The following is a 16,751-nucleotide window of genomic DNA, read 5'->3' on the forward strand; positions in this document are numbered from 1 at the left end:
CTGAAACCACCGAAAACTGTTTTGAGGTTCTGCATCCGAAAAAGTTTGAGTTTCATCATTGAGGGCTCACAAGAGCTTCTTCTATCCCCCACGGGGTCCTATAACACGCCCATGGCCTACTGGGGCACGATAGGCCCCCACAGAGCAGTGGCTCTGAGGGTGAAATTTCAAGGAGTGCCAAATAGCAGCGGAAGGTGTCAGTCCGGTGCAGAACCTGCCAGAGGTGCCATCGAGCAGGGAGGACTGGGAGTCTGCTTGTGAACCTGCCAGAGGTGGCAGATTGCAGGGGAAGCTGGGAGTCTGCTGGAGAACCTGCCAGAGGTGGCAGATTGCGAGGGAAGCTGGCAGTCTGCTGAAGAATCTGCCAGAGGTGGCAGATTGCAGGAGAACCTGCTGGGGAAACTGCCAGAGGTGCCAGAGTGCAGGGGGGACTGCGAGTCTGCTGGAGAACCTGCCAGAGGTGGCAGATTGCAGGGGAAGCTGGGAGTCTGCTTGTGAACCTGCAAGAGGTGGCAGATTGCAGGGGAAGCTGGGAGTCTGCTGGTGAACCTGCAAGAGGTGGCAGATTGCAGGGGAAGCTGGGAGTCTGCTGGTGAACCTGCAAGAGGTGGCAGATTGTAGGGGAAGCAGGGAGTCTGCTGGAGAACCTGCCAGAGGTGGAAGATTGCGAGGGAAGCTGGCAGTCTGCTGAAGAATCTGCCAGAGGTGGCAGATTGCAGGAGAACCTGCTGGGGAAACTGCCAGAGTGCAGGGGGGACTGCGAGTCTGCTGGAGAACCTGCCAGAGGTGGCAGATTGCAGGGGAATCTCGCAGTCTGCTGGAGAACTTGCCAGAGGTGGCAGATTGCGGGGGAAGCTTGCAGTCTGCTGGAGAACCTGTCAGAGTTGCCAGCGAGCAGGGGGGACTGGGAGTCTGCTTGTGAACCTGCCAGAGGTGGCAGATTGCAGGGGAAGCTGGGAGTCTGCTGGAGAACCTGCCAGAGGTCCAGAGAGCAGGGGGGACTGGGAGTCTGCTTGTGAACCTGCTAGAGGTGGCAGATTGCAGGGGACTGGGAGTCTGCTTGTGAACCTGCAAGAGGTGGCAGATTGCAGGGGAAGCTGGGAGTCTGCTGGTGAACCTGCAAGAGGTGGCAGATTGCAGGGGACTGGGAGTCTGCTGGTGAACCTGCCAGAGGTGGCAGATTGCAGGGGACTGGGAGTCTGCTTGTGAACCTGCAAGAGGTGGCAGATTGCAGGGGAAGCTGGGAGTCTGCTGGTGAACCTGCAAGAGGTGGCAGATTGTAGGGGAAGCAGGGAGTCTGCTGGGGAACCTACCAGAGGTGGCAGATTGCGAGGGAAGCTGGCAGTCTGCTGAAGAATCTACCAGAGGTGGCAGACTGCAGGAGAACCTGCTGGGGAAACTGCCAGAGGTGCCAGAGTGCAGGGGGGACTGCGAGTCTGCTGGAGAACCTGACAGAGGTGGCAGCGAGCAGGAGGAACTGGGAGTCTACTTGTGAAACTGCCAGAGGTGGCAGATTGCAGGGGAAGCTCGCAGTCTGCTGGAGAACTTGCCAGAGGTGGCAGATTGCGGGGGACGCTGGCAGTCTGCTGGAGAACCTGCCAGAGTTGCAAGCGAGCAGGAGGGACTGGGAGTCTACTTGTGAACCTGCCAGAGGTGACAGATTGCAGGGGAAGCTGGCAGTCTGCTGGACAACCTGATGGAGAGGGGCAAACAGGAGAGGATACTGGTGGTCTGCTGGGGAACCTCCTGGGGAGGAGTAGATGGGTGGGGAACAGGCAGCCTGCTGATGAACCTGCAGGAGATGGGTAGACAGCAGGGGAGCTGGCAGTCTGCTGGGTAACCTGCGGGCGATGGGCAGCCAGCGGGCTGTTTTGAGGGCACCGTCAGCTACCTGCTGAAGTGGGCAGATAGAAGGGGAACTGGCAGTCTGATCTAGAACCTGCTGGAGTGGGCAGTAAGGAGGGGAACTGTCAGACTGCTCTAGAACCTGCTGGAGCATGCAGATAGGAGCGGAACTGGCAGTCTGCTCTAGTACCTGCTGAGGCAGGCAGATAGATGGGGAACTGGCTGTCTACTCTAGAACCTGCTGCAACGGGCAGAACAGAGGGGAATTGGCACTCTACTCAAGCACCTGCTGGTGTTGACAGATATATGGGGATCTGGCAGCCTGCTCTAGAACCTGGTGGAGCGTGCAGATAGGAGTCGAACTGGCCGTCTGCTCTAGAACCTGCGGGAGCAGACAGAAAGAAGGGGAACTGGCAGTCTGTTCTAGAACCTGCTACAGCAGGCAGAAAGAAGGGGAACTGGCAGTCGGCTCTAGAACCTGCTGAAGCAGGCAGATAGATGGGGAACTGGCCGTCTGCTCTAGAACCTGCAGGAGCAGACAGAAAGAAGGGGGACTGGCAGTCTGTTCTAGAACCTGCTACAGCAGGCAGAAAGAAGGGGAACTGGTAGTCTGCTCTAGAACCTGCTGAAGCAGGTAGATAGATGGTGAACTGTCCGTCTGCTCTATAACCTGCTACAGCAGGCAGAAAGAAGAGGAGCTGGCAGTCTGCTCTAGAACCTGCTGGAGTGGGCAGACAGGAGGGCCGTTTCTGGAGAAGTGGACACTGTGTGCCAGTGGGACGTGTACTGAGGCTGGCTAAAGACAATATTGCTCCTCTACCCTGTGCCACGTACACCCATCCCGGGAGGGAACCCCCGCGAGGGAACCCCTCACTCAGACTCAGCTCCTGGAACTCACACAGCGCAGCCTTGTCTGCGCTCCACTGCACAGCACACCCCAGCCCTGTCACACTCTGCTGGGCACTACGGCCCGGTCTGGCAGCCTGCCAGGCCCTCGTGTCTTGCGTCACAGTGTCTGGGGCCTCTCAGGTCGTTGCTAGAGTCTTGTGTTGTTCGTTTGGGAAGGAGGGAGCACAGGTGAGATTAGGAGAGGGGAGCGGCTTTTGCGGTTCTCACCCCTGGACACAATGTTGTCGAGAGTCGCTTAATAACCCTTTGACCAGGCAGCGAAGGCCTCCTTCTCTCGCCTGTCCTCTGAGGGCAACTGAGGGAATGAGGGTCACCAGTGCCTTAGAAAGCAGCGACCTCCCCAGAGAGAGGCTGTCTAGGCCCTTCTGCATAAAATGAGGAGCCTCCCATGATCAGATTGGGGTCACGGAGCCCGCCCGTCTGCGGCTGATTGGGGTGGTCTGTCTGGGGCCAGTAACCTTCCATGCTTGAACAGGCCTTGTCTCGTCAGCGCTCTGGATGTGAATGCTAAAATAAAATGCAGGACTGAAGTGGAGGGTGGAAGGCAATAGACCCCTCGGCCCCCACATCCGCTGATCTACGGCTGCCCTTGGCAAATTATATGGTACGAGCAGTCATTTATAACGCGCCATTACACAAGTGTTTCTAGGCGCACAAGACAATGGAGGGAAACAAAAGGAGGACAAAACAAACGATTTTACTAGGCCTTGTGTCCTTCAGATCGGGCAAGTGCGATAACGCAAAGTGCAGGGGGGAAGAAGGGGGAAGTGCCAGGGAGAGGGAAGGGTGAAGTGCAATCAGGGCAGCATTGCTCTCAGTAAGTGCAGCCAGGACAGCGCGCCTCTCCACGTAAGTGCAAGGAGGCAGGGGACTGTAGGGTTACAGTTACAGCCCCTAAGTGCTTGGTAGGCCCGGAGGCAGTGTGGGGGAGACTGGTCATGGGGGAGCCTGGTACCCAGGGAGACTCTGAGGGTAGCCAGGCAACCAGTCCACACAGCAGGCAGGAATGTCAGCAGGGGAGTGGGGGAGAGAAAGCAGAGGAGAAAAGATGAAGGTCTTGAGCTGCATCCAGAACTTCTGGTGGTCCGGCTCAGGTTTGAGAGGGCCAGGGAGGCCATGTCTGAGGGAGGCACCTGCAGAGGAGAGAGACCTACCCCCACTCTCTGCCTGGAGAAGCGTCTGATCCTCAGAGAGTTTGAGGTAGCTGAGCGAAGGGCTCGAGAAGGAAGGTGTTTTGGAAGAGTTGGATGTAGTGCAGCCCCGGCCCTAGAAGGCCTTGTGGACCAAGCAGATGGTCTTGAACTTGATCCTTGCAGCCACGGGGAGCCAGTAGAGAGATTTCCGGGCTGGAGAGATACGGTCCCTGGGCTTGAGGCCAAGGACAAGGCACGCAGTTTTGTTCTGGATTAGTTGCAGAGGGCGGAGAATAGAGGAAGGCAGATTGAAAAAGAGGCTGTTGCAGAAGTCATGTCTGGGGAGAACCAAGGCTCGAGAGACAGTGAGCTTCTGGGGGAAAGTGAGAAAAAGCAGAATACCTCTGGGGAGGTGCTGCTGGAAGTTGGCCTTCTTGGACAGGTCTGTGATGTGAGGAGAGGAGAGGGTGGAGTCGAAGATGACACCATGGTTTTTTGCCTCACAGGAAGGAGAAGGAAGAGGGCCCAAGGAGGGCGGCCCGAGTGAGAGAAGGAATCGGGAGCAGGGGTCCCAAGGAGAAGGATCTCAGTCTCAGTGGCATTAAGGCAGAGACCGTTGGATGTGCACCGATCCTGAATTGCGGATAGACAGGGATGAGAAAGGAAAGGAGGCTGCGGTGAGCCTGAAAGAGAGCGTCATCCACATTACAATGACATTTAGAGGAGAAGCTAGACATCATGTGGGCCAAAGGGGCCAGGTAAACATTGAAGAGCCAGGGTGAGAGGGTGGAGCCATGGGGAGCACCACATGTGGAGAGAGAGAGGTGGTGGAAAGGACCAAACTTGGACCTGGGAGGGTCAGTCCAGGAACAAGGAGGTCACCACTCCAGGGCCTGATCCGTGATGGCCAGGTTTTCACAGAGTCGATTGATCAGGATGGCGTGATTGACTGTTTCAAAACCAGAGACATAGCTGTAAAAGAGTGGGATAATTTAATACGAGTGGGTATGAATTCAAAGATGGACCTGAATTTCCGATTCGTTTGTCAGAGGATTTTGTGTTGTTTATTTTGGACCCCAGTATGGATGGTTTACTTGAGTATGACACATGAGGAAGCTTGCCTGCGATTTGGTGGGATGTTTTGGACAGGCTGGACATCATTTTGGGACTAGTGTTTCCTAGATCATCTTACTCGGTAATTCTGCTCTCAAATGCTGGGAGATGTAAGGTAGCACGAGACCATGGTAGCTGGATAAATAGGGTATTGGTGGTTGCTGCTAAGCAAATCTTGAGGGTCTGTAAAACAAGGAAAAAGCCAAAGGTGGAGGGATGGTTGTCTGATCTACAGACTCTGTCTAGTTATGAGAAACTCATGCTACAAAAACAGAAGCGAAAGGGTGAATATTTGGAAATATGGGGACCATTCAATGAACTGTATAATTCAGGCTAAACTATTACCATAATAGTTGGATGAATTGGGGTGAGAGTGTGGTTTGGAAAGACGTGAATGAATAGGGAGATTATTGTGAATTGAGTTGTGTTGTTTTGTCAGTATATGTTGTGTATGTATTGTTTAGTTTTGTTATCTCTTTTTTATATGTAGCAATAAAACAATGGGTTAGTTATTGTTGATGATTCTATTATATGCTTTCATAGTAAAGAGTTGAATTTATTTATATTTTTGCTTAGTAGGGAAAATTATTCATTGGTTCAAGATATAACCCGGAGATGTTAATGGATGACTGTTGTATTTATTAATTTGAAATGACAAATAAAGAGTTGTAAAAAAATAAAAAGCAGAGGAAAGGTCAAGGAGGATGAGGACAGAAAGAAGGCTTGAATCGAGATTACTGAGCAGATCTTCAAGGGTGTTCAGGAGAGCAGTTTTGGTGCCTCTGGCTGCTCTGAAGCCAGGCTGATGGTCATGGAGAAATCCCTCTGGAATGGGCGTGCTCAGTATGCAGTTATACAGGTATGGTTTGTAGTCACCACAAGCATATAATGGGGTGCGTGTGTGTCTGCCTGCACACTCACGTGAGGGCACACACACACAAGCCTCTGAGACTCTGCTATAAAAGTAATGCAATGCATAAAAGGGATACAAGGTTACACGAAATACAGGGGTACAAGTGACACAGGGACAGAAATGACGCAGGGACAAAATGAGTACAGGGATAGACCGGCTCCTGGAATAAAGGGGATACAGGGATCCTACAGTTATAGGATACCGGGATGCAGGGATACCATGGATACAAGGGATACAGGGATATAAGGGATGCAGGGGATACATGGATTTATTTATTTATTTATTGCATTTGTAAAGCGCACTGCAGCCCTTAGGCATTGAGGCGCTATGAGAAGGCTTAGGGAGGCTGATGGAAGGGGGAAGGGAGTTCCACAGCGTGGCCGCCATGTTAGGGAAATTTGTACCGCCCGCTTTCACTCTGCGGGTAGAAGGTACAAGGATTCTGTTGGTATAGGCCGCTCTGGTGGGCCTAATGGGAGTGTGCAGGCTGATCCGTTGAGCTAGGTAAGGTGGAGCACGACTGTGCAGGCAGTTGTGCGCCAGGACGAGTGTTTTGAAGGTAATTCTCTCCTTGACGGGGAGCCAGTGGACCTTCCTCCTGACCTCGGAGATGTGGTCACATCTTGAGATGCCTGTTGTGGCCTTGAGGGCATTATTCTGAGCTAGTTGTAATTTGGCCAGGTTTTTTTGGGAGGTGCCTACTAAGAGGGCATTGCAGTAGTCCAGCATCAACCCAATTATTGCTCTAGCTATGGTGAGGCAGTTTGGTTGGGAAAGATAAGGTCTGGCTGCATTTAGGAGTTTAGCGTGGTACGCTGCAGAGGAGGCAATTGCGTTGAGCTGCCTATTCATGTATAGGTCAGGTTCAATGTATACACCTAGCGTCTTGATGACTTTGGAAACAGCGATAGGGATGTTATCTACTGTGAAGGATTGGTATTGTTCATCTAGTTTCCCCAAGGTGGAGGGGGCCCCATTCAGCAGGAGTTCTGTTTTCTCGCTGTTGAGACAAAGCCAGTTTTTGGCCATCCAGGATTGGATTGTGGAGTAAATGGCATTGAGGGTTTTGAGGTCAGTTATATAATCACCAGAGAGGGGGATCAGCACCTGGGTGTCATCAGCATAATTAGTGTATGAGATGCCCAGTGCATCAAGAATTTTGAATAGGGGCCTAGTGAATAGATTATAGAGAGTGGGAGCTATGCACGATCCCTGTGGGACCCCACACTTGATGAGGCTCGGATTAGCACATGAGGATTCCGAGAAAACCTACATGACTCTATCCAGCAGGAAGGATGTTATCCATGCACAGGCCCTCGGGGAGAACTTGGCTGCGGTGGAGAGGTGATGGCAGAGGGTCTTGTGGTCCACCAGGTCAAAGGCATCGGAGAGGTCGAGGAGTAGGAGCAGCACAGGTTTGCCCGCATCTCTCAGGTCATCCATTTGATTTTTTAGGTCGAGCAGAGCTGTTTCCGTGCTGTGTCTCGGCCGGAAACCGGACTGCTGAAGACCTAGGAGGTGATTGTCTTCGATACATTTTTGGACTTGCAGGTAAGCTGCTTTGTCCAGAATTTTAAGCAGGAAAGGCACCGTGGTAATGGGCCTGTAATTTCCAGGGATCGAAGGGTCGAGAGAGGGTTTTTTCAGGAGCGGTCTGACCCAAGCTTCTTTGAGTCCAGTTGGAACGTGTCCAGCCTGGAAGGATGAGTTAATGAATGCTGTGATGAGGGGGACCAGAGCGGAGGCACAGTCTTTCATGATCTGTGCTGGGCAGGCGTCTCCTATGCAGTTGGAAGGTTTAATGGAGTTAAGGAGGGCAGTGACTTCAAGTTCACTCATGTCTTTGATAGAAGGGGTGCAGAGGATACAGGAATAGAAGGGATGCAAAGGATACAGGGATTGAAGGGATACAGATGATATATGGCAAAGAGAGATACAAGGGATACATGGAAACCAGAGATACAAGGGATACAGGGATACAATAAATACAAAGGATACAGGGAAGCAGAGAGATAGCGATACAAGGGATAAAGTGGACACAGTAAACATGATACAGGGATAAAATAGACATACAATATACAAGGAAATAGAGTAGAAGGGATACAAGGGATACATTGACACAGGGTATACCGGATACAAAGGTTACCAGGATAGAAGAGAACCAGTTTTCCAATTCTAGCTGCCAAAACGCAGAACTCTTTGCCCCCAGCGCTGAGAACCAAACACTCTTTCCTAGCCTTTTGTTTCGAAGTCAAAACCTTGCTCTTCCCCATGATCTCGCCTACCTAAGGAACCTTGCAAAAGGTCGACCGCAGATTCTGACTGCTCTCTACATGTAAATATTTGTATACTATTGTAAAACCTGTTCTATCCATACTTCATGTTTTGTATTCACACTCATTGTCCCAATTTTCCTGTTCATTATAGTGTTGCTGTCCTGCAACCTGTATTTATACTACGTATGTAACTAATTCCACAAGTTAAGTGCCTTGCTACCTCAGGGTTCAGCGCGCTATAGAAGAAAATAAAACACACAAACAAACAAGCAGGAACACTAAGTAGACAAGGGATGCAGGACTAGAAGGAATATTATATTAGAGGGATACAAGGGACACAGAGGATGCAGGGATAGATGGGATAGAGAGATACAATGGATGCAAAGAAAGATGTGAAATAGGGAAGTCAGAGATACAAGGGATCCAAGCAATCCATGGGACATGGGGAAACAGCGATTCAGAGATATGTGGGACAAAGTGAATACATCGATACATGGATACAAGGAATAAAAGGACTCTGGGGTTAGCAGTGATGCAGCGATCCACAGAATATTTTGGACACAGGGTGTGACAAATCATCTTCCGGGGGTACCAGTGGTCCAGGGGTAAATATCGGTTTCTAAACCATCAATCAGCCCCACTCCTCTAATACACCAGAAGGGATCCAAACAGATTGGAATAATAAGCAAATAATAAACCTCCTTGTCCAATTTTGGTAATGTGGACGGAACAGCAGGCTTATCCCCGAAAGGTTGTGGATCATTGGTTAGTTGCTACGCAGCAAAAATGCAATTATTATCCAATGATAAAAGGGATTGTCCAGTCAAGGTTGTATCACATACATCTACTTTATTTATATCACAACAGACAGTTCTAGCAACACTAGGAAATACAACCCATCCTGTAAAGGAATGCAGAGGACACATAGTTTCAAAGAAGGAAAAGGGATGCACTCTGGATACTGACAGGAGGGTAGTCAGTATGGTTAATAACCCCAACAGTTTGTTAAGCTTTTTTGGTTTTAATACAAAGGGAGCAATGTGTCATAACATTTCTCTAGGGGCCTTCTGTGAAGGTAAGCACAAAAGTGATGGATGGAAGGTTCTGAAAGAATCTGAACCACTGGCATTGCTCTGGGCAACCTTCCACACCACCGTTTTTTAGCCCGTCTGCACCATTGCAAAAGGGGTCCAGCCATATGCAAATCAGTGAGGTACTGCCACCAATGGTAGCAGCCCAGCCCACACTGCTAGGCCAGGTCCCCTCTGCACAGAAACACAAGCAACCCCAGACATGTTTCGGCCTTGTTGGGCCTCCTCAGTGAGGTGCAGCTTGGTTCCCTATGGCGCAGCGAGCAAGGGACCCACGTCTGAGCATACCCTCTCTCATAGTGAGATTCTGAATGAATCTGAACCACTGGCATTGCTCTGGGCAACCTTCCACACCACAATTTTTGGCCCGTCTGCGCCATTGGAGGTTAGCCCTGCCCCTTCCTGGAGATGGCATGGTGCACTCCTGGCTTTCACCTGTCAACTAAATATGACAGGGTGGACTGTGCCTGTAGGCTGTGTCCACCCAGAGTACACTGGTGTAACGCGTTTGTCATGCTGTGAGCATAGGAACATGTGTGTGGAATAGCCCTACACATTGTCCCGGGGCTGGTCGACCATCATTATAAATAATTAAACATTTCAAAAAGCCTAGGCAAGCACACACCCGCCATGAGGATGGTCAAATTCCTCACATGCCCCCAGCCTCAACATGTGAACCACCACCCTACTGGGGGTTCTGTTTCATCATCTAGGTGAAAGTACCAGCTGGGGACTTGGCTTGTGCTTGATGTCCATATCTAATCCCTGTATGGATATGGCCCAATGCAAAAGGTTAGGGTTCAACCCTTGCATGGTCATTATCCATCTAAGAGGCCGCTGGTCTGTTTGGATAGTAAAGTGCGACCCAAAGATGTAGGGCTTCAACTTCTTCACAGCCCACATGACTGCATAAGCTTCTTTTTCAACAATGGTCCAGTTCCTTTCCCTTTTTGTCAATTGCTTAATAATGTAGGCAACAGGTTGCTCTACCCCTTGAGAGTTCAGCTGTGCTTCAATCCTAGTATCACAGGGGTCTGTCTGGATAATTGCTCCTGCCCATAGCCTGGCATTTTCAGAACTAGGGCCCTGCACAATCCATCCTTAAAATCTTGAAAGGAGGTTTGGCAGGCGGGGGTCCAAGTTACCTTCTTAGTTATTTTGTTACATCATTCAGGAACATGGCAAAGTTCCCATACCCCTTGATGAACGACCAGTAGTACCCGGTGAGACCTAGAAAGGCTCTCACCTGTGTATGTGCGGTGGAGATGTCCCAATCCTTCACAGCCTGTACTTAAGCTTCCAGAGGTTGTTTCTTACCTCCACCGACCAGGTGGCCTAGGTAAGTCACGGTACCCTGCGCTATCTGGCATTTCGTGGCCTTTATAGTCAGGCCTGCATTCTGCAGTGGCTGAAGCACTTGTTTCGGGAGGGATAAGTGATCCTCCCAGGTGTGTCTGAACACAGAAATGTCATCTAAATAGGTGACACTGAAGATTTCCAGTCCAGACAAAATCTGGTTAACCATCCTCTGAAAAGTGGCAGGGGCATTCTTCAATCCGAAGGGCATTACCGTGAATGGATAATGTCATTCCGGGGTTGAGAATGCTGAACTCTCTCTTGCTCCATCTGTCAAGCCGACCTGCCAGTGCCCTGCCATGAGGTCAAAGGTACTCATGTACTTGGCAGCGCTGAGCATGTCAATGAGCTCATCTACCAGAGGAATGGGGTGAACATCTGTCTTCATTACAGATTTGAGCCCCCTGTAGTCCACACAAAATCGAACTTCAGTCTTTTCACCACTGGTCTCTTTAGGGATGAATACCACTAGGATAGCCCAGGGGCTGTGGGATGGCTCCATCGCTCCTAGGGACAACATCCTGTAAACGTCCTCCTTGATGGTGTCCCTGACCTTATCGGACATCCGGTGAATCCTCCTCTTCACCGACTTACGCTCTCTAGTGTCCACCTGAAGGGAGCACCAATCTGCGCAACCTCTAGTCAGAGAAAACAGACTGGCAAACTGGCGCAGTTAACAGTGACAGTCTGTCAGTGGCTGTCCTGACAGGTCCATTGCAATGTTGACACCTTCAACTGACCCATCTGTGGTTTCAGTGTGCAAGAGGTCTGGGAAGGGATCAGTGTTCTCCTCAGTCTTCCTATCTGTCACTAACACCATGACCAAGTCTTCCCTCCTGCCGGAGGGCGAGAAAGACCCTGCACATCTGTTTAGGTCCCTTCATGTTAGCGACATAATGTACCTCATTGACTTTTTCCAGCACACAGTAAGGTCCAGTCCACTTGTCCTGAAGGGCACTGGGTTTGAAATGTTCCATAATCTACACCCATTGGCTTGGAGAATAAACTGTCAGTGTGGCCTTCTGGTCGTGCCAGTGCTTCATCAGCTCCTGACTGGCCTTTATATTCTTTGCCAACTGTTCCATGTACTTTAATTTGTTATTCTAGACCGAATGCCAAGTATATAGTCAACCACATCTCGCGTAGGGGACGAGGGGTTGAACTCTCATCCCTCTCTCACTAGACTCAGGGGACCTCGTACAGGGGACTCAGGGGACTCAGGGGACCTCGTACAGGGTGTCCAAACAGAAGCTCAATGGGACTAAACCCTTCTCCTTTCTGTGGCACCTCCCTGTAGGTGAACAGAAGGCATGGAAGGAGAATATCTCGTGTTCTCCTCAGGTGCTCATCCGAGCCACCTATCATGCCTTTCAGGGGATTGTTGAACCGCTCAACAATCCCATTTGTTTGTGGCTGGAGGGATATAGAGAACTGGTAGGTGAATTCACACTCTTCCCTCATAGTCGTCATATATGCTGATATGAAGTTTGTTCCCCTGTCAGAAATTACTTCCTTGGGGAAACCAACACAGGAGAATATCCCAATCAGAGCCTTTGCAACCACAGGGGCTTTGATGCTCCTCAGAGGGACAGCCTCAGGGTATCTAGTGGCGTGGTCTACCACCGCCAAGGTATATCTGTTCACTGAGCTGGTTTGGGGATCCAAAGGACCTACAAGGTCCATGCCTATTCTCTCAAAAGACCGCCCAACCATTGGTAGTGGAATTAAGGGGGGCTTTATGGCACCACCTGACTTGCCAGAAGCCTGATATGTTGTGCAGGACCAGACACATTCTGTGACGTGTATGCCAAACTGGGGCCAGTAAAAAGGCACAGACAACTGGTCTGATGTCTTAGTCAATCCCAAGTCACCCGGTTACGGAATTTGGTGAACCAAATGCAAAAGGAACTTTCTGTGGCATTGGGGAATGGCCAACTTTCTGGTGCCCTCACTCTCACAGTCGTTTGGCTCACTGTACAAGAGTTGATCCTCTAAGTACACTTTGAACATCTAGGGGCCTCACCCTTAGCCTGCTCGACCGCCTTTCTCTTGCTTGCCAGTCAGAGTGGGACACTCTTTCTGGGCTTTGTAGAAAGTCAGTCTGATCTGGGCCCCCATCTGATGCAAACTCATCCAGCTTGGGCAGGTCATTCAGATCTGAACTCACCTGGTCCTCCACCTAAGGTTCCTGTGCTGCACCAGGCAACTCTGAAGTAACTTTGTCCCCTGATACCAAAGTAGGGTCCTCAGTGGCTACTGGCCACCCTCCTGCATGAGTAGGTCGACTCAGCCATCTGTGGAACTGGACCAGGGGCTACCGGCCATGCTGGTCACTCCAGCTAGCCCTATGAAAGCACTTTATTTTAAAAATAATGTTTTATTGTTGCATACAGAGTTTACAAGAAACCTTACACAACATAAATAAACAAAAGAACATAAAAACATTTGTCTCACATAAATCAACATTGAAGCACTTCAAGCCCTAAGGTGCTGAGAGCCTTCAATCAGGGGGCTTCTTTGACCTTTGATCAGGTAGCTGCCACAACTATCTCAGGGGCTTGAACGATCATTACCCAACAGACATGGGACAGGGATTGAGTCTTTCACCGCTACACTGCACTGGGTCATTTCACCTCGCCAACTGAACCCTACTATCGGCAATGGGCACTTACTCTGTCCATCAAACCCATGCACCGTACAATCAGCTCCAGTAATGTACTGTCCTGGCAGCACCCACAGCTGTGTCACAGCAGTGAGGCTAGCAGCAGTGTCTCTGACCACAGGAGTTTTGTGTCCATTGATATACACATGTTCTAAGAACAGTTGTGTATTATTTGGAACGGGGATGTCTTCTGGAGACCCAGTACCTTTCTCACTCAGAGTAACCAATCCACATTCAGCCACTCCTTTGCCTAGTGGGAAGTCCTCCTACAGGAGGCCCACACTAATGATGGCCTCCTCCATGAGTCCAACGTTCACAATGGCTTGATTGGGTAAGCCCTTACAAGCAGAATCCCCCTTCCTATTTCCCAGCTGCTTACACACGAAGCAACCTTTAGGTTGTGAGCACCTAGGTGTCCCAGTGTTCGGGGGTTCCTGCGCTTTGCTTTTCGGTGTACACAGTTGAACTAGAGTTGTGGGATGTCCTGTCATGCTTTTGAGGGCCTGACTTCAAAGAGGAGTGGGTTGGACCTTTGTGCTTTCCATCCTTGTTACCTTTCTTGTCCAAAGATTTTTCTTCTGGTTTGGGTGTGCTCGCCTGAGCCTTTTTCTGGACTTGAGTACTGACAAATCTGTCAGCAGCCTTCACAAGCTCCCCATGGTTTGTGATAGTCTTGTACACAAGATGCTTATGTAGGTCAATCTCACAATTCTTCAAGAGATGTTCACACGCAATAAAAATGAATATCCCTTTAAATGTGTCAAATTTGTTACCAGAATCCCACCTGCTCAGATATTTCAATGACAAGTGTGTGAATGCTTGAAATGTCTGCCCACTTTTCTTTCCAAGCTCTCTGAAGCTATTGAGATACAAGGAGGGCCACCTTCATGCTCTCATAAACAGGCTTTTGCTCAGGAGTTAACTGAAGAATTGCGTCAGTCTTCTGGGTCATTAAGAGACTCATTGGGGCTGCACCCCAAAGTACCTCCTCCACCTCCTGCAGTTGAAAAGCCAGCTTGAGCGCTTCAAAGCAATCAAAAATATCCTTCCCCTCTATATAATCCTGCACTAACTCTTTGGTGATGTGGCCCTGGGGTTTATCCTGTGCACCTTGGTTTGAGCCACTACTGCAGCCCTAGCCAGAGGTGGATCTGTTGGCCTCTTTCTTCTCTTTGAGTGCCACCCTGCACAGCTCTATTGTTGCCCTGTTCTGATATATGTTGACCTTGTCCCACTGTGTTTGTTCCTGCAGCGTTAGTCTCCTCTCCTCCAAGATGAGCGTTCTAGCCGCTACATCGTTAACAGCCAGAACAATTACTGTCCCACTTAGATGCTGTGCCAATGCCTGGTCCTGCGGGATGCCACACTAGCCCCTGAACTCCCTGACACCCGGGAGTGTTGAGAAACCATACTTGCTGCCCCCCGTAGGGATTGTTGGTGATAAACTCTACTCATGCTGTTTTCCTTGTCATCTTCCAATGCCCTCCTGGAGGTTCTTCTTTATTTGGGTGCACAGGGCCTAGCCCATCCCCTGAGGTCTCCTCCCCAGCTGCCCTCGCTTCTACCTAAGCTTGGAGGCTAGTCAGTAACTCATATGTATTAATCGCTGGTGCTGTGGGGAAGTCCCCTCTCTTGACAAAGGATGCTCAGGACATCCTTGGTTATGCCTTTCAGTCTCTATGTCAAGATTGCTACGATTGCTACTTTCTTCCTTCCTGTTCCCCCTCCTGCCTGCTGCACCTCGAAACACTAGTGTATATGTGCATTACAAATACACAATAAATAAAATAAATAAATAAAGAGCCATGATTTTTAACAAATACCTAGCAGTGTCTAAAGGTTGCCAGCAACAGTACTTTTATCGTTGGGTGGCTTAGGTGTGCGCAAGGCTGCAACTAGATCCCACATGTGCAGATTGTCGCCCCTCCCAGACAATTTTGATTGCGAAAAATATATTAAAATATGGAGAATAGGTGCAGGTCAGTGTAGGGGGGTGATTCACAGGTGGGATTAACTGGTGGGAGCGGGGAATCATATTGGGGGGAACAAACCAGTAGGTTTTGCAATAGAATTATGTAATATGCATGGTCATCCTGACCATTACATTTTGATTGCCAAGCACAGCGAGAAACACGCACGTACACTGTAAGGAAGGCATGGTATCAAAGTAAGACAGGCACAAGTGACCACAGTTCAAGGGTGTTTATTGAACTTTTGTAAGGGTGAGGACAACACCTAATCTAAACCTAAATCTAAGATGGGAGCAAGCTTCTACCATCAAAATAAAGAAAACGCTGTCCTTGTGGTGTTTTGTCAAAGAAAAATGGCCTATACTAAAAAATAACAATTGCCACTCTGTACTTCTAAACAACAAATGGTGTGGGGTGTAGTTCATGAAACAGAAAGTGTTCACAAAATGATAAATCAAGATGTTTAGGCCACTGGCCTCCCTTCCCCACGTTTTTAGCATGGACAAGGTGGGTCACTCGAGCACAGCACACTTCGACTCCTCTGTGTCAGGAAGCCAGGACCTTCTCAAGGCAGAGTCTTCTGTGGGATCTGCTAACAAAGGTCTCTTTGCCATAGAAAGTCTTGCTTCACGTAAACAGTTTCTATTCCATAACATTCCTTTCCTTGTTTTCAACTATTTGGTGGGACATCCACCCTGGGTCTCCCTCAGTCGGGTTCGGACCCCCTTCTCTCTCAGCAATGTAGGCTTCCCTCAATCAGACGCAAACCAAATTGGCACTTTATCAAAGTTCCTTTCTTTATTTCATCAAAGACTTTGGAATGTGCCAAGGACTTTGACTCAGACCCTCGCAGGACCACTTCGAACTCTTTCCTTCCATTTTCACTTTTACATTGGAGATAATCTTGTCAGACACCTTCGATTGGGCATTCACAGATTCCGAACCACTCTGCGATTATGTGTCTCTTCACACAGTTCAAAGGGTTACTTTGTTTTATCATTCTCGCCATCTGGCCTTCACTCGCATCTTTTCCTGAACACGCTATTTTTCATTTGTTCTCCCAACACTGTTGCCGCTCACAACCTTCCTTTCATTCCAGACCGGTATCTCTTATCTTCCTTCACTCACCGGCTGTAAGGGGGTTTTGCTTGGCAGTTTCGTCCCTGTAGCCAAGGATGGTTCTCTGGCAGTTGTAGATCCTCCATCTGTCGCCCAGTCGGGCAGGAGGGCTCCAGATACATTAAGCACACTGGGCAGTGTCTCTCATTCTCCCAGCTGGGCTGGTTGCTTGCTATTTTCCAGTTTCTACGAGTTTCATGATTTTCTGTGTCAAGGGTCAAGATATTCTCCCTCTTTGCAACCAATCTCTGCTTCTTCGTCTCTCGTCCTAAGTGCAGCTGCCGCCTAGGAAGACCTGCTCCTTTGTGTGCTTTGCCTCACTCACCAAAAGTTCTTTAAATTCAAAATGAAGGCTTCCCTCAAG

The sequence above is a fragment of the Ambystoma mexicanum genome, chromosome 10 (genome assembly GCF_040938575.1).
Source record: "Ambystoma mexicanum isolate Mex_15411 chromosome 10, UKY_AmexF1_1, whole genome shotgun sequence".
NCBI classification, from domain to species: Eukaryota; Metazoa; Chordata; class Amphibia; order Caudata; family Ambystomatidae; genus Ambystoma; species Ambystoma mexicanum.